The sequence below is a fragment of the Pleurodeles waltl genome, chromosome 6, assembly GCF_031143425.1.
Source record: "Pleurodeles waltl isolate 20211129_DDA chromosome 6, aPleWal1.hap1.20221129, whole genome shotgun sequence".
Lineage (NCBI taxonomy): Eukaryota > Metazoa > Chordata > Amphibia > Caudata > Salamandridae > Pleurodeles > Pleurodeles waltl.
In genome coordinates, this window is record NC_090445.1 from 1356472385 (window position 1) to 1356499665 (window position 27281).

The following is a 27281-nucleotide window of genomic DNA, read 5'->3' on the forward strand; positions in this document are numbered from 1 at the left end:
TTCAGCACTATATTTTAACATGATAAATGCCCTTGTGTTCAATATGGACATGACAATATATTTCACTCTAAAAGACAGCATTAGGGGGCATATTTATGAAAAATGGTTAACAACTGTGCTAGCGCAGTTGTGCATCATTTTTAATAAAGCGAGCTACCGTCATTCCTGAGCACCATCCTTGATGGCGTTAAGTAATGAATAGTGTCAAAAAAAAGGTGCTAACAGCTGCGCATTACTGTAAGGAAAATTAGAAAATTACTCTAATGGTGCTCCACTGTTTTGTGGCATGTAAACATGTTGCAAAAGTGTTAGCGCCATTTTAATACTGCATTAGCGTCAAAATAAAACGCAAAAGCAGGAAAGAGTGCAATTGCAACAAAAGATGGAATCAACAGGCAAAAAGAGACCCCAGGGAGACCCCAACACCCAAGTACCAGCCAGGAGGGTACAGAAAAATCACAGGGGGAGAAGAGAAAGCACAAGTGTTGTTTTAGCGAGGAGGAGCATGACATCCTGGCCAGAGAGGTCACGGAGCATCAACATCAGCTATTCATCACCGTCAAATTATCAGTTGGTAGGAAACACACAATATGGCAGCAAATAATGGACAAAATAAACAGTGCCACTGAGGTGAAGGGAACTGTCATTGAGTGCAAGAAGTGCTGGCACAATTGCAAGCGCAGGACTAAGGAGAAACTTGCCAGGAACCGTAAGGCAGCACTGCAGACTGGAGGTGGCAGTCCTGCACCACAGGAGGACCTGGATGATCCCAGAGGAGCTTATCACCAGAAACACAGGAAAACTGAGACTACCAGTAACCACCAGAAATGCAAGGCAAGTTACATGGGGATATCTGGAACTCCTCAAATGGCAGAAGGGGGAGGCACATAGGACATAATGAATGCATGCTAAAGGGTTGCATCCTGACACATAGGCCCTGAATCAAGACGCACCATCCTCACCCAAGCCAAACATGTACTGATGCTTTGGTTGTGCTATGCACTTCAACATATACACAACATCAATATAGGTCACTCACTATGGCTATACTCTACCATGTAAATATGCACCACATTGCCTGGTAGGCACGTGCAAATAGTGTGGCTGTGGCTGTGCCATTACAACACCCACTGCATGAAGTCAAAGCCCCTGTACCAACCCAACGTAGACTTCATAGACTAGGATGGAAGTCAATAGTACCCCAGGGTGGTGTTTCAGGCCAAAATACTTCCCTACCTCAATGCCACATTGCCTTTACTTATGTGTGCTGCATCTTGCAGCACACATTGAAATGCCATCTGCAAAAATTGCTTGTACATGTGCAGGAAGGGACACCTCCCTGCACATGAACAAATCATCACTTCAAGACAGCGACCCCGTCATCATGCTGCAACAATGCCTGTGTTGGCCCAGGGAGCACTAAACTTTGCAGGCACGGGATAATGGCAGGGTTGTACTGTACACAGGTAAATATGGCACATCACTGCTTATATAAACTGCTGCAGTGTTCTGCAACACATCTTGCATCTGGCCTGATCCATGCCAAATTTGAAAGAATCTACATGATGTCCCATGTCAACAGCCGATGCAATCCAATATTGATTTTATACTATCTCATTGCAGAGGATGATGGCTTACCTGCTACCGACCTGCCTGTCCTGGATTTTCCTGATGACATGGATGACCAGCTGCCAATTCTCAATGAACAGCCCCTCTAGGATGTCCTAGGAGCACTCACACACCACCTCCGGTTCCAGGGAGGACACACACATTGCGGGGTCTCCACATGAACCACCCAGCCACCAACACACACCACCAGCCAGTACTCACACAACCCTGGACTGCGAGGACCCAGATATCAGCCTTCAGAGGACAGAGGTAGGAGTCCAGCGGGATCTGGCAAAGAAGATTCAGGTGGGGATGGAGACCATGGCAGGCAGCACAGAGGGAGTGCAGACATGCCTCAGTCCAAATAAGGACAACTCAGCTGCCATCAGAGGCACCCACTCCCAGCTGCGTGGACTCTAGCAGTCTCTGGCGGACAAAGCTGCTGTCATGAAGCAGCGGCTACAACAAATGCCCTCTCAAAATGCCTGTTGCATACGGAATACCCTGGAGTTTATACAGCGGGGAGTGGCTTCCCTCAGGGAAAACATGGCTGCCTACCACTGTGATGTTCTTGCGGTCTTGAAGAATCACCGGTTCCTCCTTGCAGCAGTGATGCCTTATTTGTTGCGATAAATGGCAGCTGCCAGTACCTTTGACTCCCCATCTCTATCCCCTGAAGTGTGTGTGGCCCCCTCTACTTCTACAACAGCATTAGACATGGCACAGGAGGCACCACACACATCAGAGGATGAAAATGTGGAAGGAATAACATTCACAAGGAAAAGCACCCAGTAGCACCAGTCAGTGGCACATGGACCGTTTCTCCTTAGTTCTGGGCTTAAGATCATGCCAGTGTTGTCACAGTATGAAATGTGCCCTCTTCACCTAACCACTGTTGATTTGTCTGCTATGTGCTATCATTGTCTCTACAATACCAATTGACAATGTTATGCACTCCTCACTAATGTATACTATTCCTAACCATGTCTTGTGATATTTCCCTCAACCCTGGATTCCGATTGTGCTACATATGGCAAGCATTCACTCATGGGATCTGTGGATATTGTGTAGAAATCACAATAACAATTGCACCTGTAAATAAAGCACCTTGTACACATGTAGCATTTCTATGTTTACTGTGATCCATCTACTCAGTTAAAAGTTAACATTGTGTCAGTCCATGTCAATGGGTACAGAATATCAGTGTATGAGTGCATGACTGTCAGACACTATGCCACACACTAGGATCCATACAAGAGAAAGCTGAATGATGGAGTTGTCGGCTACAACCAACTTACTGTGTATGCTGGATGCTTTGGAACCTATCTCCTTTGAAGAACACATACAGCATGTATGGCTCATTACCCTATCAATTATAATTTACCCGGATGGGAGTACCAGTACAAATTAATTGTGTGGAACATGAAAAGCTAACCTTATCAATGATGGCCAACTGTCAGTGTTGCAGGATACAGTTCCAAGTTTGGGAATTGTCAGATGTACCACACTTGCCAATAATGAATTAGCAGGACCCCATCAATGACATGTGAAGTACCATATTTACCTGTCCAAGATAAAGATTACATACACATTGTGAATGGCTGGAACGCAGGATGGCAAATCTTTGCACTAGTAGTCAGAATGTAGCCGCCATTCTGACAGCTCCTTGGTCATGGGGATGCATATGGGAAACCTGGGAAATCAAAACAGTAATCATACCTAGGCTATTCCCCCAACTTGGCCAGTGCACTCATGACACCCCCCAGACACAATCAATTACAAAACTAATTAGGCTAAGATGAACAGGATTTATTGAAAAACCATCAAGCAAATGAAAACCCCAAACCTACCATATTCTAAACTAACCTATACTAACTATACTTAAGTTACAACTACACCTATCTAACCTATTCTAAACATATTTTACACATGTAACACCACACTCTAAACATTACCCCCCCACACCCTGTAAGATATGAGATAAAAAGTAGGACAACATAAACTATGACTACACATTTACTAACCTAACCTATGGCCTAAAAAAATATGTATACACAAATACCCCAACCTGACCCCCACCCAAACCCCAACAATAAAATAATGTAGAAAAACCCAGCCTTCACTATACTTAACCTAACCTATGACTACCCTACACTAACCTATGACTACACATATAAAACCCTATATAAAACTATATAAAACAGTAAAAGGGAAGTGAATTAATTGGGAGGTTGTACGATACAAAAATTGTTAACTTCCTGCTTTTCTTTAACTTCTCCTTTATGTATCGCAGCAACTTGCAGTCCTCTGCTGCATCCTCCTCCAATTTTGTCAGTCTGGACAAATTCTGCCCAATGTCCCTTCTCATGTCCTGCTCAAACTGGCTTGGGACTACTGCTGCAGGTGGCTGTACTGGTGGCTGCATGATCACTGGTGCAGCTGACGTTGAGGGCCTTGGTCCAGCTGTGCCCCCCTGCCCCGCTGATGACTTGTCTCCAGTGTCCTTATGTGGCTGTATTGGAAGTCTCCCATGGGGCAAGGCACACCATTCCCCTGATGCTTTTTCTCTTCGGAACCTCGTGGCCATTCGGCGGTATGCGTCTTCAACCTCCATTATGTAGTGGTATCATTCAGCCCTCTTACGGAATGCTCGTCTTCTGTCATGTTGGCAGATGAAATATGAGGAGAAGTAAGCATCAGTATCAGCATTGGGTTGAGGTTTTACAGGTATATAGCCCCACATTACAAGAGTGGCGGTCCTGGGATAGCCAGAATCGCAGTGGAGGTTGGACCGCAGTCAAAGCTGTGGTCCGGACACCACATTATGACCCTGGTGGAGCCGCCATGGTCCAACCACAGGCACTGCAGAATGCCACCAGTCAACAGCCTGGTGATGCTGGCAGTCTAAATCCACCAGGCAAGTGCTGCAAGCAGTGCTGCTCAGGGGATTACGAGTCCCCTTCTGCTTGCTTTTGCATGGTTGTCCCACTGCCATGCAAAGGCTGGGGGAGATGGGCTGCTGGAGGCCCCATGCGGACCCCTGCACTGCCCATGGACTTGCCATGGGCAGTGCAGGGGCCCCCAAGGACAACCCCGTCGCGCTTTTCACTGCCCCGAATTATGGGCAGTGAAAAGCGCAATGGGTGCTGTTTCACCCGAAGCATCACAACATTGTGGCAGGCTCGATTACGAGCCGGCGTCCAGGTTTTGGTGAGTTTTCCACAGGGCCAGTGGGCGGAAACACTGTTTCTGCCTGCTAGCACAGTGGAACCTCATAATAGAGCTGTCAGGCAGAAAATTGGAGTGGGGATTTTCTGTCCTAAAGAGTTTGACGGACAGCGGAGGAACATACACTGATGCATATAACACATACAGTCCAACACACATTCCTGAAAAGTGACTTACTCCTCATCTATGACTATTTCCTACCAGCCGTCAACAGTATCATATACTTGTCACTGGGATGACAGGAATCTATTTAGGAACAACAGGGCCCAGATTTGAAAGGACAAAATTATCCATGATCAACATTTGTGTTTCCCAACTTGTGAGGATCACGTGCCCCAACAAGTGTGGATTTCCTGTGTCCCTATGCATAAGGGGGACTGTGCATGAAATCCATCACCATGACACACCTGGTGAAACATCAAGGTTTGCCCATTCATCTTGGAGGCAAAGTGTGGGCCATAGGGCAGGGGGTCAGTTAACTTCCCGCCTGCTATTCTAAGGTTTCATAAATCAACATTAATGTGTCCTGCTGTAAGACCTGGCCTGAGCATACGTAACAAGGGAGAACACCATTGTCCATGATGTGTCCACATTTACATCTGATTGAAACTTCCCAGAACGTTTGGCCGTCAGCCTGAGCTGTACATCAGAGTTGTCAACACATTACAGAACAGAAGCACCTTATCCTGTGCTATATAGCGGTACATGTGTTAAACGGACCACACAAGGTTGGTGTATGGGTGTCCTTAGGCCCACAGTGAGTTTGGCATTGCAGTGGGTGCTGCAACAGTATACAGAAACATTGTACATAATTTGCACATGCATGTCAGACATCATCAAAGTACCAGGTACGCACACACACAGCATTCACATCATATGCGTATGTGATGTGACCTACATCACTCACAAATATCATTGTGGCAGGACAATGTTGTGAAAACTCCTTGAGATCTGGTGTGGGAAGAATAGACTTTTCACACAACCATCTGGATGTTAGTTGTCTGCTAATTGTGTACACTACTGGTTGTTGTGCATCACAATCTGTCTCCTTGCAGTACTACAGATCATTATATCCAAGGAGTACTAAGGCCCCTGTGGTGTATGTGTCTGCTACATAAGACCCCTAGAGACCTCGTGCTGATATCACCCACATCTGAAATGACATGTCAGTGAGTGTAAGCTATGTGTAGCACACTGGGCTGGCAATCATGCTGTGACAAAGTGGTTGTAAATAGGCATGCTATGACAGACAGACCGACAGACAAGATAACTTTATTCGGTTTCACTTGAAACCACAAAAGTACATAAAATATTATTTAAAATATTGATTATTGTATATATAGCAAATAGTACTACAATCTAAACGCGGTTAGAAAGTTTTAAAAGAGACTGTAAAAATGAGTATACAAAAAGACAGGAAATAAATTTGTTTGTATTGCTTCTTGATCCAATGTAAATAGTAAAACATCCTTGAGACAAAGGCCTTCATTACAACCCTGGCGGTCGGTGATAAAGCGGCGGTAATACCGGCAACAGGCCGGCGGAAAAAAAAATGGAATCATGACCATGGTGGAAACCGCCAACACAGACAGCCACTTTAACCCTCCGACCACTACGGCGGTAGAAACAAACTCCGCGGCAATAACCGCAAACAGACAGTCGGAAGTCAATGTACCACCCACACTATTACAAGGCACCAATCTGCCAGCTTTTCCGGGGCAGTACCAACGCCATCAAAAGCACGGCGGAAACAGTCTTTGGATGGGAAACCACTCACCTTTCGACAGCCAACGAACAACCAGGACTCCATGGAGCCCGAGTTACAGGTCCTGCCCATGCTGGTCTACCCCCTCGTCTACCTGGAACATCAAAGACGGGGGTGACGACAACGGTGAGTACTGCATCTAGCACACGGGGGAGGAGGCAAAAGAGAGTGACAAACGCACACAACACCCGCACCCCCCACCCACAACAACACACACATCCAATCACATCACAGATACACCCTGTCACCCCCTGGAAGAACGCAAGAACCACATGAAATAAATTTAACGAGTGTAATAATCGAACAATCAGGTAGCCCAAGATAACTTTAAATCATCAGTATGTACAAATATTTCCAGCAAGTACACAAGTCCGTACACTGTCCCATTAAATGTCCGTGGACCATTGGTCCCAAAAAGCATGGGCGAAGCCCACACATGACACCTGCCTCAAAACGGAGAGAACACTGCAGGGGCATCAGGTCGAAAATAAACAGGTCCTCAGGGGGAAGGGGCGTGGGGCACCTCTGCCGGATGATGGGACGATGCCACTGCTCCTCAAGGGGCTCCATGCCCACTTCTTGGTCCTGGGGACTCCAAAGCCACAGTCTCTCAAGTCTCTCAAATGGGTGGTTTGCCCACTGCTTGGTCCTGGGGAGTGCAAGGCCACAGTCTCTCAAGTGGGTGGTTTGCCCACCGGGTCCCGGAGGGGGCTTTGTGCCCAGAGTGCTTCATCCTGCCAAGGACTGGGTTAGTGGATACTTTTTTCCACTAGTTCTGGAGGGGGCTTTGTGCCCAAAATGCTCCATCCTGCCAAGGACTAGGTTAGTGGATGCTTTTCTCCACTGGTTCTGGAGGGGGCTTGGTGCCCAATGATGCTGCATCAGGGGTGTGGCTGTTCCCATTTGCTCACCTGGGTGTCTGAGCCACGAGATTTTCAAGTAACAGGTAGCATGATACTCCATGGAGGTAGAGCCACACTCCACCCGGCGACGACTTAGGCTGCAAACTGCTGGTAGTGCCAGTGCTGGTGGTGGTGCCTCATGTAGTGTGTGCAGGGTCCAGGACGTCTCCTGCAGCCTCGGACGGCTGCCCACTGGGGATACTGCTGATGTCCGCTGTAGTGGCACTAGCTGGGCACGTTGCTGGGCAGGTGGCGGTGGCTGCAGCGGTGTTTGCGGCAGAGATGCTGCCGGTGGTGCCCATGGTGCACATGTCTGTAGTTGTGAAGGGAGACACCAGGCCGTCTCCTGCAGCCTCGGAAGGCTGCCCACTGGGGATGATGCTGGTGACTGTAGTTGTGGCAGCTGTCGTGCAGGTGGAAGTGCAGATGGCGTTGCAGGTGGCGGTCGTTGCGGTGGTGCTCACCGCAGTACAGGTTGCTGGCCTATCTTGAGAAATGGGGGTCAACAGTCCCTCACCCGGAGCCTCTGTGGCCTGAGGTGACTTCCCTTTGCTCTTGTGTCCCTTCCCCACCTTGGAAGTCACTGCTGGGACCTTGGCACTGTTCTCTTTGGTTCTGGATGAGGCCTTGCTGGGTGGGTGGTGCGGCTTTTCTCTTCTGTATGCTGGCCCCATCTTTACCCTGTCAGGGGGCGGAATAGGGTGGTCCTTGGCTTCAGTCGGTAGAACATTGCCAGCCCTGATGGGTGCCCCGTTCTATCCTCCCGGACTTGCAGGGACCACACTAGATGAGGATTTGGTGGCTGAGGTGCTGGTCAGGGCTCTAGACAACCTGGCCATAGGGGAAAGACGGGTGGGGGAGGTGTAGGGAAGAGGTCAATGTTAGCCAGGAAAAATTTTTTAGACACACTGGGACGGGAAGATGGAGGGGGTTTGGGAGTGGCGGAAGAGGTAGTGGTTGTAGGAGGTGTACGTCTGCTGAGTTTGAGTGAAGGTGCATGGGTCGGAGGCTGTTGTGAGGTGGATGGCTGTTGAGTGGGTGTGTGCCGGCATTTGTGTAGTTTGGGAGGAGGGCTCACAGACAAACTGGGAGAGGAAACAGGGAACGTGTGAGTGGTAGTGGGGCTGGTGATTGCACGTGAGCGGTGTGTGGTGATGGGCATGCTGCTGATGGAGGTAGTGGCTGAGGATGTAGTGCATGCAGGTGTGACTGGAGACGAGACAGGGAGGGAGGTGGAGGACGTGGAGGAAGGGGACACAGTGGAGGCAGTGGATGTTGGTGTGTCTGCATGGGTATGGTGCTTGTGTGAGTGCCTGTGAGATGTATGGTGCTTATGCTTGCCTGAGCCACTTTTGTTGTGTTGATGTGTGTGCATGCTGGTCTGATGGTCTGCTTGGGAAAGGCTGAGGTACAGGGGATTGGGTCTGGGTAGTGGATGATGGAGGGGGGAGGCTGGACACAGGGACAATGGCTGCCATCAGTGCTGAGGCCAGAGCCTGAAATGCTCTCTTTTGGGCTGCCACACCAGAATGAATGCCCTCCAGGTATGCATTTGTTTGCTGCAAATGCCTCTCGACACCCTGGATGGCATTCAAAATGGTTGACTGCCCAACAGTGAGGGATCTCAGCAGGTCAATACCCTCCTCACTGAGGGCAGCAGGGATGACTAGGGCAGGGCCGGAGGTGCTGGGGTGAAGGAGATGCCCACCCTCCTGGGTTAGTGGGCACAGAAACATGCTGAGGGGCTGCTGGGAGGGCGGCGCTGGTAGGGTGGGGGACGGCTGTCCCTGTTGTTGCGGTGGGCACAGGAGTGTCCACCACCGCAAGGGAGCTCCCATCAGAGGAGGAGTCGCTGTTGCGGGTGTCCCCTCCTGTCCCTGTCGTGGAGCTCCCCTCACACTCCATCCCACTGGTGCCTTCAGACTCCGTACATTCACCCTCTTGGGCCATGTGGGTTGCAGCTCCCTCCATCTCCAGTGCCACTGCTCCTCCGCCAGATGATGCTAATGCACACAAGGACAGGGTGACAAAACAAAAAGGGGGGGAAAGACAGAGGAGAGACATGGTCAATGCCAGCAACACCACTACCGTTGGAGGACACAACACACAGGGAGCAGCCCTATGCACTAGGCCATGCACTAACAGTTCATTTGAAAATCACCTGCCCATGGGGGACTATGCCTAACCCCATTTGCTGCACACCTGGAACCCACAGGAGCCTGACTGATTGTAGATGGCCACTACCACTATTAGGCTTGGAGTGCCACAGAGCCTGCCTAACAAGGGACCTACCCTAGCAAGTCCGCCCTGGCCTAGGTGAACCCACAGCCCACATTCCCCTCCCAGACACCTCGTAAAGTGCACAGAGTCAGCTGACTGAGACTGTACTCATCCCCTTGTGGCTGCTGTGATGCCCTCAAGCGCCCATCCAACTCCGGATATGCCACCACCAGGATCTGGAACATCAGCAGGGTCATGGTGCAACGGGCACCCCTTCCACATTGGGAGGCCATCCATAGCTGGGCCTCCGGCATCTTCTTGCTCCAGCTGCGCAGGTCCTCCCATCTTTTGCGGCAGTGGGTGCTCCGTCTATGATAGACCCCAGGGGTCCGCACTTCCTCAGTGATGGTTCACCAAATAACCTTCTTCTTGTGGGTGCTGACCTAGAGGAAAGGTAAAGTAAGAAAGAACTTACTCCCCCGTCCAGTTCGTCATAGTCATTGGCCACCAGTTCCCACCCATGCCCTGACACACATACACTCACCATCCTCACAAGCAGGCCTCAGCCCCCCCAACATGAATCTTCCATACACACCACTCCACACATTCATGTCCCATGCATCATGCTCACAGTTTACTCAGCTGTTTGTCTGGAGGACCGTAGAGTAGCGTGTACTGGGGAGGACCCTATCCACTAGTCTCTCTAACTCCGCCACAGTGAAGGCAGGGGCCCTTTCCCCAGACACTCGAGCCATTGTCGCTTCCAGACTAAGGTCACAGCAGCACTTGCAGTGTAGCTCCTCTCCTGTTGAAGGTCAGGTATCAAGTGAGTGAGCAGATAGAAAATGGCTGTCACGTCCACGGCGGTGCCTACCGTCACCACCGGCGTACATCGTCATTGGCTCCTGGAACCCATATGGCCCAATGATAACCAATGCTGAATTGTGCAGCAGTCTTCGACCGCCTACCGCGACGCTGCACAACGTCAGCGCAGTTACCTCATTTCCCCTTGTCCGTTCTTACAGGTCAGGCAGCCACCATTTCAGGGTGGCACATGGCAGGGCACCTAACTGTGTCACAGCATTTGGGCACAAATACGGACAGACAACGCCACACACCAATTTCATCACATTAGTAGAAAAACCCTCGTACAATCTATGTGGTACATGATCCTCTGCTCACCATTCTCCTCCATAGGGCACATCCGCTGGGGCAGATGATGACATGGCCTCATCCTCCGGCGTACAGACCCCTAGTGGACCTGTCGACAATGGAAGACAGACACATCATTATCACCTACAGACTTGATCGTGCCACAATCCAAGAGCTGTGTGCCCAATTAGAGCCAGACCTGATGTCGGCTATCCACCATCCCACAGGTATCCCCCCTCTAGTGCAGGTCCTGTCAGTGCTCCATTTCCAGGCCAGTGGTTCCTTTCAAACAACAGTGGCCATGGGATCAGGGATGTCTCAGCCAATGTTCTTGAACGTGTTGTCCAGAGTGTTATCTGCCCTGCTGAAACACATGCTCAGCTACATTGTTTTCCCCCAGGTGGAGGATTTGCCCATAGTGAAAGCTGACTTCGATGCCCTGGGACATATCCCCAACATCATTGGTGTCATTGATGGTACACATGTGGTATTTGTCCCCCCACGCAGGAATGAACAGGTGTACACAAATCGTAAAAGCTACCATTCAATGAATGTGCAGATGGTGGGTTTGGCAGACCAGTACAGTATCCTGGCTCTGTGCATGACGCTTACATTATGAGGAATAGCAGCATCCCTTATGTGATGGGGCAACTCCAGAAGCACAGTGTGTGGCTAAAGGTGTAGCCAAGGTCCCCACACAGTATGAATAGGTGTCTGGGTATGGGGTGGTCCCTAAGGGTTGGTGAATGTCTAACAGATATCCCTCAACATTTGCAGGTGATTCTGGTTACCCCAACCTCTCATGGCTACTGCCCGAGTGAGGAATTCCAGGACAAGGGCAGAGGAATGCTGCAATGAGGCACATGGGTGAACTAGGAGGAATATTGAGTGGACTTTCGGCCTCCTGAAGGCCAGATTCCTGTGCCTCCATCTAACAGGTGGCTCCCTATACTACTCACCGAAGAAGGTATGCCAGATCATCGTGGCATGCTGTATGTTGCACAACCTGGCTTTGAGACGCCAGGTGCCTTTTCTGCAGGAGGATGGGCCTGATGTTGGTCTTGTGCCAGCTGTGGAGCCTGTGGACAATGAGGAAGAGGAGGCAGAAGAAGAAGATATTGACAACAGAAACACCATCATCATGCAGTACTTCCAGAAAGACTCAGGTAAGAGACTGGCACTGCTCATCTCATATCAGACTACTGTAGGACATTGTATAAGTCAGCCTTATTACCTCTGTGTATGGACCCTGACAGTTCACTTTGGCTTTCCTTTTCACAGATCTGGGTCCCACATTCTGCCTTCTGCTATGTTTACTGCTGCCCAACAACTGCCATACTTTAGTATGTGCAAATGAACATTTACAATGTTAATTGTCCAAGAGGTTGTAATAATACATTTGTGAAAGTACAGACTGACTCCAGATTGTTTTGTGATTCAAGGGTGTTTATTTAAGTGCTAATAAGTAGAGGGGGATGTGCAATGGGCTGGGGTGATGGTGGAGGAATATCCATGGTAGAGACCAGTCTCTTTGTCTCACAGGTGCATTGTCCCATGGGGCATAGGAAGTGGAGTAATGTCAGTTCAAGGTGGTCAGGGTGACAGAGTGGGACAGGAGGGTGGCAATCAGGAGAGTCTTATTTCCTGGAGGGGGTCTTGTAAATGTTCTCTGTCTTGTGCCTGGATCACAGAGACCATTTGCAGGGTGGTTCTCCTTTTGCAGGGGGTGGGGTGCTGGTGGCGTGTTGGTCCTGTGGCGGGACCTCCTGTACACTAGCGCCGGAGGACGTGGAGGACTGTTCATCGGTCGGGCTGGTGTCAGGGGCCTGGTGGTATAACACTGTCTCTCTCATGGTGTTGGCCATGTCTGCCAGCACCCCTGCAATGGTGACCAGGGTGGTATTAATGGACTTCAAGTCCTCCCTGATCCCCAGGTACTGTTCCTCCAGCAGCCACTGGGTCTCCTTGGCCAGTACCGTGCACATGGTCATGGACTTGTGTGGGTGTCTGTATTGTGGAGGATTTCTAAGTGTAGGTGATAATACCCGGATTTCCGCCGTGGACACGGTATGCTGGCAGCCCTCAGCACAGCGGTCAGCGGACTTTACCGCCAGGGTTGTAATGAGGGCCAAAGTAATTACATTGGGGGTCATTACAAAATTGGCAGTAAATGCCGATTACCGCCGTGCAGAAGACTGCCAACACACCGCTGTGGCCGCGGAATTCCACCACAGCTATTATGACCCACAGCACAGAATCCGCCAAAATTCAGACACCCACACAAGTCCGCCACACCAAAGGTCAGTGATAAACTGGAGAAAACAAATCCTCCACCATCACGCCAACATAAATACGCCCACACTATCACGACCCATGAATCCACGCGGCGGTCTTTCAACCGCAGTTTTCCATTCGCGGTACACACCGCCGCGCTCAAAATACACACACATTTACAAAACACTACCACATTGGACAATTCCAAATACACACACCTGATACACATACACACACCACTCCCACACAACCAACACAATATAAAACACACACCCACATCACCCACAAACCCCTACGACCAGAATCACTGAGAGAAGGCCAGAGAGAGACACTACAAACTACTACCAAGCATCCACAGGCACACAATACCATCACCCACAGAACTTCCACGCACCTCACACAACACACCACTACATATCAGCACACTTATCACCACACACATCACCACACACATCACCCACACCACCCCATGGCACGGCAAAGACACCCCAGGTTCTCTGAGGAGAAGCTCAGGGTCATGGTGGAGGAAATCGTCCAGGTAGAGCCACAGCTATTCGGATCACAGGTGCAGCACACCTCCATAGCTAGGAAGATGGAGCAACGGCGAAGAATCGTGGACAGGGTCAACGCAGTGGGCCAGCACCCAAGAAATAGGGATGACATCAGGAAGAGTTGGAATGACCTACGGTGGAAGGTGCGTTCCATGGTCTCAAGACACCACCTTGAGGTTCAGCGGAATGGCAGCGGACCCCCACCTCCTCCCCCACAACTAACAGCATGGGAGGAGCAGGTCTTGGCGATTCTGCATCCTGAGGGCCTCGCAGGAGTAGATGGAGGAATGGACTTGGTAAGTCAACTCTTAACTATTACATCCCACACCCTACCTGCATGCTATCACATACTCCCATCCCCATCACTCCAACTCATCACAAATGTCCCAATATCACAAACCACACATCCCAACACCAAGCCCTGTATGCAACAACAAAGCATGGACACTCATCACCAAAGCATGGCCACTACAGATACCCATACACCCCCCTGAACCACCATCACACAAGGTCCCACACAGGAATGCAAGCACTGGGGTACACGGTCACCCACCTATTGCACACCATGCCACACACAGATGTAATAAACATCTTTTATACCCCTGCAGGACCCCTACCCATCATCACCGGACAGGAGGGTCCACACATGTCCACACCACCAACAGAAGAGGCCCACGGTGATGACAGCACCTCTGTCCAACTGGATCTAGATGACCAGCCCATCGGGGACCTCGGGACAGTCGGTTCCCCTCACACAGTCACAAGCCACTACAGAGCTTCATCCCTCTCGAAATACCAGCACAGCACCCACCCAGCGAGCCCATACCTCCGTCCCCAGGACACGTCAAGCAGCAGTGTGTCCACCACTACAGGGAACCCAGGCGAACCCACCACGCAAGAACAGCAGGGATCTGGGGGCAGTGGTAGTGGGCACACGGTTCAGGGGACAGAGGCACAGGAACACAGGGGAACTGGGAGGGCTGCTGTGCGACAGGGGGAGGACAGGCCAAGGGAACCCACTCTCCAGGAAGCCCTCTCCTCCATCATGGGAGCCTACCACCACTCCCAGGAGACGATGGCAACGGTACTGGCCAAGTTTCAGGAGACCCAGCGCCTGCAGGAGGAACAGTATTTGGGCTTCAGGGAGAAACTCAGAACCATCAATTCCACCCTGGGCATCATCGTAGGGGTGCTGAAGGAAGTACTCAACACCAGGAGGGACACTGTGGCACAACAAGGGGCCCCTGACACTAGCATGGATGACACTCTGCCCACCACCGCCGCCGGCGGTAGTGGACAGAACGCCCCGCCACAGGACCACCACACCAGCACCCCACCCCCTTGCAGAGGGAGAACTACCCCATAAACGGACCCTGAGATCCAGGACAAAGACAGAGAACGATGCCAAGACCCCCACCAAGAAATGAGACCACCCTGAATGTCATCTTTCTGTCCCACTTTGTCACCCTGTCCATCCTCAAACTGCCCCAGCTCCACTTCCTATGCCCATTTGGGCAATGCACCTGTGAGACTAATAAACTGGACTCTGCCATGGACATTCCTCCACCATCACCACCCCCTCCAATATTGAGCACTTAAATCAACACCCTTGAAGCACAAAACAATCTTGAGTCAGTCTGTGATTTCGAAATTGTGTATTAGCAATTACAGTGACAAAATGCTCTTTCAATTGTAATGTCAACCTACCTATGTCACACAGCTCTAGTCCATGAGGAAACACTGCAGATGTCACACAGTGGGACCCACATCTGTGATATCGTAAGGGAAAGTGACAACTCAGTGACCATACACTGGGTGAAAATGACAGACAGTAGAAAGGTAGTAGTGTGAATGTACATGTAGTAGGCAGGTCTGTATTCTTACCTGTGTCTCACTGGAAATATTGCAGGATCACCTAGTTCCTGTTGTCCATGTCCTCTTCTTCTGCTTCCTCATCTTCACTGTCCACTGGCCCCACAGCTGCAACAACACCGCCATCTGGACCATCCTCCTGCAGAAAAGGCACCTGTCGTCGCAAAGCTAAGTTGTGAAGCACACAGCAGGCCACGATGATCTGGCACACCTTCTTTGGTGAGTAGAATAGGGATCCACCTGTCACATGGAGGCACCTGAACCTGTCCTTCAGGAGCCAGAAGGTCCGCTCTATAATCCGCTGTGTTCGCCCATGGGCCTTTTTGTAGCGTTCCTCTGCCCTTGTCCTGGGATTCCCCACTGGGGTCAGTAGCCATGACAGGTTGGGGTAACCAGAGTCACCTGCAAATGGCGAGGGACAACTGTTAGACACACACTAACCTATAGGGATATCCCCAGACCCAGAGAACCATTCCCACTGTCTTGCCTCCAGGTGCTCACCTAATAGCCACACCTGGTGCCTCTGGAGATGCCCCATCACATAAGGGATGCTGCTATTCTGCAGGATGTAGGCGTCATGCACTGATCCAGGGAACTTGGCATTCACATGGGAGATGTACACACCATTTGCACATTCATGGAATGATAACTCTTCCGGTTTCTGTACACTTGTTCACTCCTGCGGGGGGGCAAAGCCACATGGGTCCCATCAATGGCACCTATGATGTTGGGGATATTTCCCAGGGCATAGAAATTACCTTTCACTGTATGCAAATCCTCCACCTGAGGGAAAACGATGTAGCTCCGCGTGTGTTTCAGCAGGGCAGACAACACTCTGGACAACACGTTGGAAAACATAGGCTGGGACATCCCTGATGCTATGGCCACTGTTGTTTGAAATGACCCACTTGCAAGGAAATGGAGTACTGACAGCACCTGCACTTGAGGGGGGATTCATGTGGGATGGTGGGTAGCTGACATCAGGTCTGGCTCCAGCTGGGTACACAGTTCCTGGATTGTGGCACGGTCAAACCTGTAGGTGATGATCACATGTCTTTCCTCCATTGTCGACAGGTCCACCAGCAGTCTGTACACCGGAGGATGCCGCCATCTCCTCACATGTCCCAGTGGACGGTGCCTATGAAGGACAACTGCGAGCACAGAGTCAACCAACTCAGAGGTACGTCCCCACAGCTTACACAGAACACAAATCATAATCCGAAAAGTGGCCTGTATGTGTGTTGAGGCTAGGCCTAGGTATGTGTGATGCAGTTAAAAATTCAGCCATGTGGGCCCCTGAAATGACGGCTGCCTGACCTGTAATGTGGGACAATGGGATGTGAGGTATCTGTGCTGGCATTGTACATCGTCGCGGTAGGCGGTCGAAGACCGCGGCGCAATGCTGCATTGGTTAACATTGGACCCTATGTGTCCCAGGAGCCAATGACGATGTACGCCGGCGGTGACGGTACACAACGCTGCGGACGTGACCGCCATTTTCTATCTGTTCAATCACTCGATACCTAATCTTCGACAGGAGAGGACCTACACTGCAAGTGCTGCTGTGACCTCGGTCTGGAAGAGACAATGGCTTGAGTGTCTGGGGAAAGGGCCCCTGCCTTCACATCGGAGGAGTTGGAGAAACTTGTGGATGGGGTCCTCCCCCAGTACACGCTACTCTACGGTCCTCCAGACAAACAGGTAAGTACACTGGGAGCATGCTGTATGGGCTATGCCTGTGTGGAGTGAGGTCGATGAAAGATGGGGGGGGGAGATTGAGGCATGCATGAAACGACGATGAGTGCATGTGCCACATGGCAAGGGTAGGGATGAGGGCCATTGACTGTGACGGTGCAGTTGGTAATAACATTTCTCTTCCCCCTGTACAAATCATGTATGTCAGCGCCCACCAGAAAAAAGATATTTGGCGTGCCATCGCCAAGGACGTCCGGACCCTGGGGGACTCTCACAGACGGAGCACCCACTGCCGTAAGAGATGGGAGGACATTCGCCGCTGGAGCAAGAAGACGGCAGAGGCTCAGCTGGGGATGGCCACCCAACATGGGAGGGGTGCCCGTTGCACCATGACCCCCCTGATGTTCAGGATCCTGGTGGTGGCGTACCCGGAGTTGTATGGGCGCTTGAGGGCATCACAGCAGCCACAAGGGGTTGAGTACACTCTCATCCTGCTGATTTTGCGCGCAGTGGAGGTGTCTGGGTGGGGGAGGTGGGCTTTGGGTTTCCCCAGGCCAGGGCGAGTTTAGTAGGCCAGGTCCCTCCATAAGGCAGGCCATGTGGGACCCCACCCCACCTCTGTAGAGTGGCAGGTACACCTAGTCATGCTCTAGTGTCATCCATGTGTGCAGATGTCATCCATAGCCTTGTAGGCCATGTCCCAGGGATTGAACAGTGGAGCCCAAGAGCGCAGTGTAGTGCGGGTGGCTTCTGTGTCTGTCGTGTCCGCCAACGGTAGCGGTAATGCATGCACTCAACATGTCTTTCTTCTGTCGTCCCCCCCTTTTTGTGGTCTCCCTGTTCTTGTGTGCATTAGCATCATCAGGCGGAGGATCAGTGGCACCGGAGCAGGAGGGAGCTGCATCCCACATGGCCCTGAAGGGCGGCACTACGGAGTCTGATTTCACCAGTGGGAAGGAGGGCAAGGGGAGCTCCACGGCGGGGACAGGAGCTGACACCAGTGACACAGACTCGTCCTCTGATGGGAGTTCCCTTGTGGTGGTGGCAACATCTGTGCCCCCGCATTTACAGGTACAGCTGCCACCCCCCCACCAGCACCGCCCTCCCAGCAGCCCCTCAGCCTTTGCCCCGTGCCCGCTCACCCAGGAGGGTGGGCATCACCTTCTCCCCAGGCACCTCAGGCCCTGCCCCAGTCACCGCTGCTGCCCTCAGTGAGGAGGCCATTGACCTCCTCAGGTCCCTCACTGTTGGGCAGTCTACTATTTTGAATGCCATCCAGGGTGTAGAAAGGAAGTTGCAACAAACAAATGTATTCCTGGAGGGCATTCGTTCTGGTCAGGCGGCCCTTCAGCGAGCTTTTCAGACTCTGGCCTCAGCACTGATGGCAGCCATTGTCCCTGTCTCTAGCCTCCCCCCTCCAACTTCCTTCACCCAGACTGAATCCCCTCTTCCTCAGCCTATCCCAAGCACACCTTCAGACCAGGATGCACACACGTCAACACACAAAGGAAGCTCAGGAAAACATAAGCACCACACATCCCACAGGCACTCACGCAAGCATCACACACAACATCCACTGCCTCAACTGTGTCCCCCTCCTCCTCATCTTCCTCCTCCCTCCCAGTCTCGTCTACACTCACACCTGCATGCACAACATCTACAGCCACTACTGCCATCACCTGCACACACACCACCACACCCCGCCCACGTGCAGTCACCTCCCCCACTACCATTCTCACGTCCCCTGTGTCCTCTCCCAGTGTGTCTGTGACACCCCCTCCCAAGATACACAAACGCAGGCACACACCCACCCAACAGCCATCCACCTCACAACAGCCTCCAGCGCATGCACCTTCACCCAAAGTCACCAAATGAACACCTCCTACAACCATAACCTCTTCCTCCACTCCCAAACCCCCTCCAGCTACCCGTCCCAGTGTCTCCAAAAAACTTTTCCTGTCCAACCTTGACCTCTTTCCCACACCTTCCCCACCCCGTCCGTCTCATAGGGCCCGACTCTCCAGGTCCCAACCTAGCACCTCAGCCACAACATCTCCGGGACCAGTGGTGCCTGTGGTCACCGGAATATGGAGTGCACCGGCCACCAGGGCAGCCAGTGTGGCACGGAGCCACAGCACGGACAGTCCCCCATCTGTCAAGCATCAAAAGTTGGCCAGTGCCCGGCGGGAGATGGGGAAGACTCCAGCCACCAAAGCCGCCCCCAGGGGTCAAGGTGGGAGTGTGGAGTCAGCTGCGACACCTTCCAAGGTGGGGAAGGGCCACAAGAAAGTCAGCAGGTCTGGGAAGAGCAGCACAGCGGAGAAGACTGCCATCATCCCCGCTGCCCAGAAGTCCACTGCCAGCACAAGCCCCGCTACCCAGGAGGCCACCGCCATCATCCCCGCTGCCCAAGAGGCCACCGCCATCATCCCCGCTGCACAGGAGGACACCCCCAGCACAAGCCCCGCTGCCCAGGAGGCCACCGCCATCATCCCCGCTGCCCAAGAGGCCACCGCCATCATCCCCGATGCCCGGGAGGCCACCGCCAGCACAAGCCCCGCTGCCCAGGAGGCCACCGCCATCATCCCCGCTGCCCAAGAGGCCATCGCCATCATCCCCGCTGCCCAAGAGGCCACCGCCATCACCCCACTGGCCAGGAGGCCACCGCCAGCACAAGCCCCGCTGGGCTAGAGAGGACCGCCAGCACAAGCCCCGCTGGGCTGGAGAGGACCACCAGCACAAGCCCCGCTGGGCTGGGGAGGACCGCCAGCACAAGCCCCGCTGGGCTAGAGATGACCGCCAGCAGCTGAGTCACTGCAAAGGAGCCCGCCGCCTCAAGCACCGCTGCTAAGGACACCGCCGCTATAAGCACCGATGAACAGGGCACCGCCGCCTCAAGCACTGCTGAACAGGGCACCGCCGCCTCAAGCACCGCTGAACAGGGAACCGCCGCCTCAAGCACCGCTGCCAAGGACGCCGCCGCCTCAAGCACCGCTGCCAAGGACAATGCTGCTACAAGCACCGCTGAACAGGGCACCGCCGCCTCAAGCACCATTGAACAGGGCACCGCCGCCTCAAGCACTGCTGGCAAGGACCCCGCCGCTACAAGCACCGCTGAACAGGGCACCGCCGCCACAAGCACCGCAGGCCCATGAGTGCCAAAAGCTCTGAGGCTACTGAGGCCACCACGAGCAGGATGAAGCACTCTGGGCACAAGGCCCCCTCCAGAACCAGTGGAGAAATACATCCACTACCTCTGTCCTTGGCAGGATGAAGCACTCTGGGCACAAGGCCCCCTCCAGAACCAGTGGAGACTGTTATCCACTTGAGAGACTGTGGCTTTGCACTCCCCAGGATTGAACAGTGGGCAACCCACCCACTATAGAGACTTGAGAGACTGTGGCGTTGCACTCCCAAGGATGGAACAGTGGGCAACCCACCCACTGTAGAGACTTGAGAGACTGTGGCTACGAGAGACTGTGGCTTTGCACTCCCCAGGATTGAACAGTGGGCAACCCACCCACTGTAGAGACTTGGGAGACTGTGCTTTGCACTCCCCAGGATGGAACAGTGGGCAACCCACCCACTGTAGAGACATGAGAGACTGTGGCTTTGCACTCCCTAGGATTGAACAGTGGGCATGTGGCCCCTTCGTGGATTTGGCGTCGTGCACTCAACCGGCTGAAGTGCCCCCCCTTTCCCTCCCCCTGAGGTGCCTGTTTTATTGCTATCTGATGCACCTGCAGTGTTCTTTCCGTCATGGTCAGGGATCTTGTGTGGGCCTCGCCCATACCGTGTGGGCCCAGTGTTCCACGGACTTCAATGGAGTACTACCTGGACTACTATTGTTGGTGTATATATTTGTTTATAGTGTGTGTATATATATTTTTGCATACTGGATTTCAATATATTACAATGGGTACCCTCATTTCCTTTAGTCTTTGCATTCTTCCGGGGGGGCTGGGGAGTGTAATGTATCATGCTGTATTAGTGTGTGTGTTGTAGTGGGTGAGGGTGGGGGTGGGGGTGTTGGGTGTTGTGTGTGTGTGTCACTGTTTTTTCCCTCCCCTCTCCCCTGTGTCGTAGGTACAGTACTCACCGTGGTCTTCGCCGCCGGCGTTCGTGCTACTGGTAGAGGAGCAAGGAGATAAGGGCTGGCAGGATCGGCAGCTCTGGTTCCATGGTGTCCGGATTCCTCGTGGGGTGTGTAGAGGTGAGCGTTTTCCCTTCGAAGTCCTGTTTCCACCGTGTTTTTGTCCGCAGTGAATCCGCCCAAGAAAAGGTGGCGGATTGGTAGGTTGTGATACTGTGGGTGGTACATTGTCCTCCGCCTGTCTGTTGGCGGTGACCGCTACGCTGTTTGTTTGTACAACCGTGGCGGTCGGAGTGTTAAAGTGGCTGTCTTTGTTGGCGGTTTCCGCCACGGTCGTAATTAAATTTTTTTGCCCACCGGCCTGTTGGCGGTTTTACCGCCGCTTTAACACTGTCCGCCGGGGTTGTAATGACCACCATTGTCTCCTTGGCTGGCAGGCCTTTTTTCGGCTGTTTGGGGCAGTACGCGCTTTGGCCCTCATAACTTTTTGTCCATATAAACTACCCATGCCAAATTTGCGTCCTTTTTTTCCAACATGCTAGGGATTCTAGAGGTACCCAGGCTTTGTGGGGTCCCCTGACCTAGACCAAGAAATTCACCAAAATACAGAAGGGGTAAATTGTGTAGATCCTACAAGGGTTTCTTACAGAAAACAACAGCTGAAATATTGAAATTGAGGTGAAAAAAATGCAGTTTTTCTCCACGTTTACTCTGTAACTTTTTTCTGCGATGTCAGATTTTGTAAAGCAATATACCGTTACGTCTGCATTTCTCAAATAGTCATCTTTTTACACACTGTCTTACATTTGGAAGAAACAAATATATAGAAAGACAATGGGCAATAACACTTGTTTTGCTATTCTGTGTTCCCCTAAGTCTCCCAATAAAAATGGCACCTCACTTGCATGGGTAGGCCTAATGCTCGCGACAGGAAACGAAACAGGGACACATCACATTTTTACATTGAAATCTGACTTGTTTTTTGCAAAATCCATAGCTGTAGATTTTGGCCTCTACCTCAGCCGGCACCTAGGGAAATTTAACAAACCTGTGCATTTTTTAAAACTACGAACCTGGGGGAATCCAAGATGGGCTGACTTGTTGGGCTCTCACCAGGTTCTGTTACCTAGAATCCTTTGCAAACCTCAAAATGTGGCCAAAAAAAACTTTTCCTCACATTTCGGTAACAGAAAGTTCTGAAATCTGAGAGGAGCCACAAATTTACTTCCATCCAGCGTTCCCCCAAGTCTCCCGATAAAAATTGTACCTCACTTGTGTGGGTAGACCTAGCGCCCGTGACAGGAAATGCCCCAAAACACAACATGGACACATCACTTTTTTCCCAAAGAAAACAAAGCTGTTTTTTGCAAAGTGCCTAGCTGTGGATTTTGGCTTCTAGCTCAGCCGGCACCTGGGGACACCTACCAAACCTGCATATTTTTGAAAACTAGACACATAGGAGAATCCAAGATGGGGTGACTTGTGGGGCTATCACCAGGTTCTGTTACCCAGAATCCTTTCCATACCTCAAAATCTGGCCAAAGAAACACTTTTCCTCATATTTTGGTGACAGAAAGTTTTGGAATCTGAGAGGAGCCACAAATTTCCTTCCACCCAGCGTTCCCCAAGTCTCCCGATAAAAATGGTACCTCACTTGTGTGGGTAGACTTAGCACCTGCGACAGTAAATGGCCCACAACACAACGTGGACACATCACATTTTCCCTAAGAAAACAGAGCTGTTTTTTGCAAAGTGCCTAGCTGTGGAATTTGGCCTCTAGCTCAGCTGGCACCTAGGGAATCCTACCAAATCTGTGCATTTTTTAAAACTAGACATCTAGGGGAATCCAAGATGGGGTGACTTGTGGGGCTCTCGCCAGGTTCTGTTACCTAGAATCCTTTGCAAACTTCAAAATTTGGCCAAAAAAAACACTTTTTCCTCTCATTTCGGTGACAGGAAGCCCTGGAATCTGAGAGGAGCCACAAATGTCCTTCCACCAAGCGTTCCTCCAAGTTTCCTGATAAAAATGGTAGCTCACTTTTGTGGGTAGGCCTAGTGCCCACGAAAGAAAATGCCCCAAAACACCATCTGGACACATCAAAATTATCAAATACAAAAATACCTGTTTTTGGGGGAGGGGGCACATGCGTTTTTGGTCCTGGGCTCAGCAGCCATATAGGGAAACCTACCAAACCCAGACATTTCTGAACACTAGACACCTGAGGGAGTCCAGGGAGGTGTGACTTGTGTGGATCCCTAATGTTTTCTTACCCAAAATCCTCAGCAAACCTCAAATTTAGCTAAAAAAATCAAATTTTTCCCACATTTCTGTGTGGGATCACCGCACTGGGACAAATTTCCTACAACCCAACGTTCCCCTCAGTCTCCGGTAAAAATGATACCTTACTTGTGTAGGTGGGCCACTTGCCTGTGACAGGGAAGAGCCAAAAGCATGTCAAAATTGAGGGAGAACCAAAGCGGGTCAACAATGGCAGTTGGAGAAAAAACATATTTAGGTTGACAAGTGCAGAAGAATTTTTATCGGTATAGATGAGACAATGCTGGGTAGTAGGAATTTTGTGGATTCCTGCAGATTTCGGATGGTTCCATCACAAAAATGTAGGAAAAATGTGTGATTTCCAGCAAAGTTGGAGGGTTGCAGGACATCGTGGGTAAGAAAATGGTGCGGATGCATGTGAAGCACACCACCTGGGAATCAACAAGATGTTTAGTTTTCAGATGTGTTTAGATCATTTTGATTTTTCTACATGGTAGCGTCCCAAAGTCAAAAAAGTGCAGCCCTCACCATTCCAAGTGTGACGATTTTGAGACTTACCAAGCTCTCATGGCCCAAATGTAAAACCAAAACCCAAAATAATGGAATGTCTTCTTGTTTGCCGTGGGATAAGATGTTTTAGTGTGCAGGGGGAGAGCTGAAAGACTTCTGGGCAGAACAACTTTGGCCCATTTATTTGGGGTAGGGGCATGGCCATACCCCACCCTCTTATTTTGAAAAAATCTTCCCTGGTCTCTGGTGGGCTTTCTGACCCCCTTGGTGGCAGATGGGCCTTCCAAAAATAGACCGATCTTCCCCCAAGGGGGGCAGATATGGCCAACAGTAATGTTCCCCCATGGAGAGCGACCCTTGCCCAAGGGGCTGCCCCCCAAACAAAACAGACACACCAATCCCTGGCCTAAATAAAATTTGCCCCCCAGGGGAGCAACCCTTGCCTAAGGGGTCGCTCCCCATACATAAAAGCATAAAGTAAATTAAAAATATATATATTCCTGATGTCTAGAGGTTTCTGCCTCCCCGGCGCAGATCAATCTCATTATATTAGGGAGAGCAGAAATGGCCTAAGAATATTTTGCCGCTCTGGGGAGTGACCCTTGCCCAAGGGGCCACTCCCCTTATGCGTAAGTATATAAAAAAAAATCCCTGGTGTTTAGTGGTTTCTGCCCCCCCTGGGGAGCAGATCGGCCTATTTTTATTAGGCCGATCTGCCCCCGGGGGGGCAGAAATGGGATAAAAATAATTTGGCCCCCCGGGGAGCGACCTTTGCCTAAGGGGTTGCTCCCCACATATAAAAAAAATAAACAAAAAGAAAATTATCCCTGGTATCTAAGGGTTTTCTGCCACTCCTGGGGGCAGTTCGGCCTGCTTATATTAGGCCGATATGCCCCCGGGGAGGCAGAAATGGTCTAAAAATAATTTGGGACCCGGGGAGTGACCCTTGCCTATGAGTTCGCTCCCCACATATAAAAAAAAATAATAAACACAATAAAAATTATCCCTATTGTCTACGTTTTTTTTATCCCCCCAGGGGCAGATCGGCCTAGTTATATTAGTCTGATCTGGCCCCAGGGGGGCAGAAATAGCCTAAAAATAAATCGCCCCCCTGGTGAGCGGCCACTCCCCTCATGAAAATTCTGAAAAAAAAAAAAAATCCCTGGTGACTACTGGGCATTTCTGCTGCCAGATCGCAGAGACATGAAAAGAGGGTAAGGCCTTTCCTCTCCTTTTATGCCTTTCTTGGCTCCTCCTATGATCGGAAGACAAATGCAAAAGCATTCTCTTCTAATCCGCACTGTGAGCTGAGCTTCCGGCGTGGAGGGGCAGGCCTCTGATGATTGTGCACTTGTGCACTGATATCAACAGACACCACAGGGGTAATGGGGGGTTGGGGTGGAAGGGGAAGCGATTCCCCGTCCATCCCTGCAGTGGGGGCGCTGAGGTGAGGCTCATGGGGGAGCCCCATGTGCCAGTACCAGGGTGGAACGGTTACGTCCTTGGCGCCTCAGCGCCGTAGCCAAGGACATAACCGTTACGTCCTTGACTGCGAAAGGGTGAAAAAATATTTTTCAGCTCTATTCATGAATAGCACCTTTTACATTTAATTGAATGATAGCTGTGCAAAATAGCAAAATATTCAAGTCGCTTCCTGCAATACCTTTGATCTAATTATACTAAATGAAAAAACCCTTTGATTGTAGTCTCTTAACCAGATATATAAAGTATAATATCCCTAAAACCAATAGTTTAATAGAATCAATACTATAAAAGATATATCTCAGTTTAATTCTCATAAAGTGCATTTTACGTGAAGTTCGATAATAACACAAGTCTAAAAATGAATCTGCCTTAAGAATTCAGGGGCCTGTACCGTAGACTTTCCGTTGGTTCTTGGCCGCAAGAAAAAAACTCACAACAGCAAAGCTTATTTCAGGAGAGGCAACAGATTTAAAGTATCTCAAACTGTTTCATGTGATAGGGGTTGCCTGTATTTAAGGATCGGGCGAAGAAAACAGGCCCGAAAGACAGAATTTAATTTACAAAAAAACATAAAATGCAATGTTGATTGAATGGAGGTGTTATCGCAGGGGCAACAAGAATGTATGGGTGTTTTTGTGCCTGCTACTGGAAAAGCTACCAGGTAGTGAATCAAATTAAGCCTCAGCCTTGTTATGTAATACCTGTGCTGAGGATTAGCTAGCCATAGCAAGTATGTATTCACCCCTAAAATATTTTCAAGCTGCGTGAAATTAGTCACTGACACCATGGTGAGGGCTCTCACAATTCGCACTTCTTCTCTGTACGCCAAGTACTGTTTTTAAACCGTTCTTTAGTTTGAGCGCAATTATTCAGGATGATCAAAAAGGGCCTGTAAGCCAAGATCAGAAAAAAATTATTTTGACATATACCAGTCAAGGGATTGCTTTGGCCAATTTTAGACAATCTGCTAACACTAACAGGGAAAATCTCTGCAAATCTTAATCCATAGTAACAAAGGAGGTAAGCCTATAAGGTCCTCAATGTAATCTACACTTAATTAAATATGGAGGATCAGACTTGCTGTACTTTGAGGTAATGCCAGTAAGAGGGATAAAAACTATTCTCTTCGACTTGTAGTTGCCCTGATGGGGAGCTACCCCATACACCAGCAACATAAACCTCAATGGAGATACATTTACTTCTATACAGTTGTATCAATTCCTTAGTGGGTTTACCACCAAGCTGCTTTGCAAATCTAAATAACGCACCTGATGCTGCTCCTAGCTTGAGTGCTCTTTGTGCAATCAGTCTCTCCCAAGACCCAGGTGTATCAAACAAAATGCCCAAATAGCTAAAAAAAAAAAAGGACCTTTTGTCAACTGGGTCCCCCCTAAATGAAAATTCTTTGTTTTGGTGGTTTTGGGGCCACAGGTCATTACAAATTATTTTTGAAAATTTACCTTGAGCTTACGTATGGACATAAATGTGTAAATTCCATCCAACAATTGTTGTAGGCCATTGGCCGTTGGTGCCAGTAGGACTGCATTGTCTGCATGGAGAAGATCCGGGACAGCTGGAGAGTCTAGGCGTGGAATATCCAAACTATGGGATTCTAAAAAAATACCTAGTGAATTAATATACAGTAGGA